Raw genomic sequence first — 4,132 nt, forward strand, 5'->3', positions numbered from 1 at the left:
GCCGGGGCCCTCATGGGTCCTCGGTGAGCGTTCACGAGTGGACGGGGTACGGGGGACTGTCACCGTCACACTCCACGTGGGTTCCTGTTGAGTTGCCCCCTGATTCACAGAGGTGCACAGTTCAGCTGTCACCTCGCCCACTTCTCAGAGAAGCCGCCTGCCCTTCTGAATGCGCAGGGTTGCTGGGGGACAGTGTAATTGTGGGGTCTCAGCCACACCCCCAGCGGCCCAGAGAGTCCAGCCCATTTCGTACATTTCAGGTATATTTTCAAATCTTCATGTAAGGGGACAGAACTTTTGAAAAATTTTCTTTTCCTTTCATGTGACCAGTAATTCTGATTTTGAGGGGTGTCCCGGGTGGTCCAGGGTTAAGATTTCACGCTTCCACTGCAGGAGGCACAGGTTGGATGGCAGGTCAGGAGACTAGTATCCCACACGCCAGGCCATGAGGCCAAGAAAGGAAGAAAAAAAATTTGAGTTTGTAAGTTTCATTTCTTAAATCTCTCCTGTGTTTCCTCTTAGCAGGTGGATAGTAATAGATTATTCTCAGCTTGATAGAAAGTCAGCGTTAGTGCCAGTGAAACCACTGCCCTTCAGACTTGGTTCCATCTATTAGTTACAGAGTCGGAAATCACTGTTCTGTTAACGAGAGAAGCAGGTCCTCTACTGACTTCGCTGATCATTAGGTATTGCGTGAGGCCAGTGTCTTCCGGCAGGAGGAGTGCTGTGTTGTTCCCTGGAGTAAAGTGTGGCAGCTTAAAGCCATGCAGAGACAGGAGGGAGGGCCTGGGGCTAGAGGGCAGGGCCTGTGACTTCCCAGGCAGGGCTGACCCAGCGCTACCTGTGGCCCGAGCCAGGCCAGCCCCACGTGATGTAGCTTGCCAATGTCAGGGGTACGTTCTCAGTCCTGAGGCTCGTGTGTGTGTGTGTGTGTGTTTCTCTCTTGCCCACAAGCCCGAGAATAGATCCATCTAAATGAAGTTTTCAGTCCCCACTGGATGACAGGCCCAAGGACAGTGTATGCTGGCAGAGGAGATGTTGTGACTTAAAGGCCATTATTTTAATAGGAAATGTCAGGAGCTGATGGTTATTAAGATTTCTGGTATTACATTTAATTAGGAAGTTAGGTATTTTTAGCATTAGAAACTATGTCAAACAGAAATAATACATTTTTAGTTAGGTCTATACTAACAAACTGATTACATCCTGTATAAAAGTAGTTTTAATATAACTAAGGGAAAAGAAAGTGAAATGAATGCTGTAGCTTTTTAATGAAATAGAAACGTGGATTAATTCTAAAACCTGAAGACTTCTTGGTTCGTACAGAGGAAGAAGACTCCTCTAGTCTTAAGGCAGCCAAAGAAGTAGAAAAAGAGGAACGTCTCCAAGGAGAATGAATTCCAATTAAGCCACAGCATCATTTTAGAAAATAAGTGTGTGACTAGAGTTTTTCCTGGCACATGGCCGTGTCTTCCTCACCGATGATCTCAACAGGTAGCGAGGATCTGTTTTTATGAGGACTAAGGAGTCTCCATTTCTTTCCTTTTACCAACAACGTCTTACAATCATTTGTCTTTTAACAATAATACAGGCACATGACTACTACAAAATAATCAGTCTTTTCTACGTTTTCCATACTAACTTCTACTTATATTCTGTTGTATGATGAATGTAATTTGGGGCGCCCAGTGGGTTCATTTGAAATCTTTAGGCCAATAGCACATTGTCAGTAGTGTTATTTTTCAAATCACCATTGGCTGTCCTGTCAGCAGTCTGATACCACTGGGCTAGAATGCTGCTTTTCAAAGTCAGTGGACGAAATGAGATCTTAGGTTCCACGTGAAGCACAGAAAGACAAGACCCTGGGACCCAAGTAGAGGCCTGGGTTTGGAGCCAGGCATGGGACCGTGTCCCACGGATGACATTGACCTTCCAGGCTTGCTCTGATCTCAGGGAGGGTGACGAGTGTACGGAGATTTTTATGAGCTGGACAAGTGCCCGTGGCTTTATAAACTTCACTCTTCTCTGGTCCAGGCTGGAAGCCAAGGTCGTCATCTTGCATCGTTCCCTGTCACAGATGCTGCTTTCATGCTTTAATTTAATCGAAGTCCATTAAAAACAATGTATGGCACCCATTTGAGACTTCAGTTTGCAGTCTTGTAGTGTTTTAAACTACTGCCGTGGCTAAATCAAAACCTGGTAACACATTGTTGCTTAGTCACTAAGTCGGGTCCAACTCTGCGACCCCATGGACTGCAGCCTGCCAGGCGTCCCTGTCCTTCACTCTCTGTTGTCTGAGGGGCTCTCAAAAGTGGTCTCCAGCACCACAGTTCAAAAGCATCAATTCTTAGGCACTCAGCTTTCTTTATGATCCAGTTCTCACATCCACGTGTGACTACCGGAAAAGCCATAGCTTTCACTTTATGGACCTTTGACAGCAAAGTTATGTCTCTGCCTTTTAATACGCTGTCTAGATTTGTCATAGCTTTTCTTCCAAGAAGCAAGAAATGCTTGCTTGCATTAAGAAATTAAATGCTTGCTTTAATTTCATGGCTGCAGTCACCATCCAGAGTGATTTTGGAGCCCAGGAAAGTAAAATCTGTCACTGTTTCCACTCTTTTCCCTTCTATTTGCCATAAAGTGATGGGACCTACCTTGTTAGGGACTGAAACCTATTGACTGTTTTGAACATAATTATGAAGAGAAGAGGTGTGGATGTTTTAAAGAGAATAGGTAAAGAAGAGATGCTTTTTTGTAATCTATTTTAAGTTTTAGGATGGTCGGTAGGGCCATCGTTGGTATAGGATATTTTTATAAAACCATGATCACTTTTACATAAATTCATTCGTTCGGAGACATTTATATACTAGGTCAGCTATTAGGTTTTGTGAAGATGCAAGGAGTTAAAACCCTGTCTCTGACTTTGGGGAACTCACATTCTAAAGAATACTCTTTTTGGAGGTACCTTTAAACTTGCTTCATTTCCTATTAACCTGTGTGAGGTGAGTAAGCTGTCTGTGTGGCTTAGACTTCAGTCCATTTTAGGTGAAGTTCCTGTTTTGAGAAACTTCTTACCGTTAATGGCAACTAAACCTGTGGGAGAATTTCCCAAAATGACCATTTGGATGCGGATTCTCTGGTCTCTTGGATCAACTGTAGGATCTGGTAGTCAGATCACAGGTCCCAAGCTGGTCCTTTTTTGTCGAACCTTTGGACATATGTCCAGCTGCCTGTATTATCACAGCTTCTTGGATATGGGAGTTAATTGAGGAGATTTTTGCTACTGGCTTTAGGCATTTGCTTTTTGTTGTTGCTGTTGGAGGTTAAAATAGAAGAGGAGCTTTTAAAACCTTACACCTTATATCTTCATTTATTTACTTATGCACTTACTCATTTATTCCAGAAACTTCCATCAGTGCTATGTGACCAGCACTGGGTGAGGCAGTGGTAACGGAACTTGGACAGTATCAATTCCTAGTTCACACGGAGATTCCAGTTTGATGGAAGAGACAGATCAATGCAGTGATATTCACAGGGCAAATCTGGGAGCTCCTCCGGGCGGTGTTCCAGGTTGGGGTGGGAAGAGACAGGGAGGCCCCCAGGCTGAATGTTCAAGGTAAGAGCCAAGCTCAGGGTTGCCTGCCAAGCTCAGTGTGTAGAGATGCTGGGGCCTTGGGTCCAGGAAGAGTGACTCTCTGAGGGATAGCTGTGTCGTGGGCCACACCTGGAACCGGAGGTGGATAAAGATGAAACTGAAGATAGAACTGAGGAATAGATTTCCTTGGGCCATTGATAGAAAGTTCCAGTATCCCCTCTATTCTGAAGCATGAGGAAGCCATGAAAGATTTTCAGAGGTGAGTCATGAAGCCGGGTGTGTGTCTTCCATCAAACACACTGGGGACTGTATCGGGGGAGAGACTGGAGGGAGAGCGTGTGGTTAGGAGGCTTTTTCCAGTGAAGTAAGAGATCATCCTCCTGTGATTCAAAAATACAGAGCAGGAGCCCAAGTTTAAACAAAGGTGAAGAAGCTGAAATTGTCAGCGCTTGCTTCGTGGTTTGCAGATGGGAAGGAGGGGGAAGACACCACCTGGGGACCGTGCAGCCCAGGAGGAGGCCCGGAGCCACCCCTTCC

At 45.3% G+C, this 4,132-nt stretch overlaps 1 protein-coding gene across 7 annotated transcripts in view; it reads left to right on the forward strand.

Annotated features, from left to right (window-relative positions):
- DST (dystonin) overlaps positions 1 to 4,132 on the forward strand; it is a 387,754-nt gene that overhangs the window by 276,511 nt on the left and 107,111 nt on the right. The window lies entirely within an intron of this gene.

The sequence above is a fragment of the Bison bison genome, unplaced genomic scaffold, assembly GCF_000754665.1.
Source record: "Bison bison bison isolate TAMUID 2011002044 unplaced genomic scaffold, Bison_UMD1.0 scf7180017864270, whole genome shotgun sequence".
Lineage (NCBI taxonomy): Eukaryota > Metazoa > Chordata > Mammalia > Artiodactyla > Bovidae > Bison > Bison bison.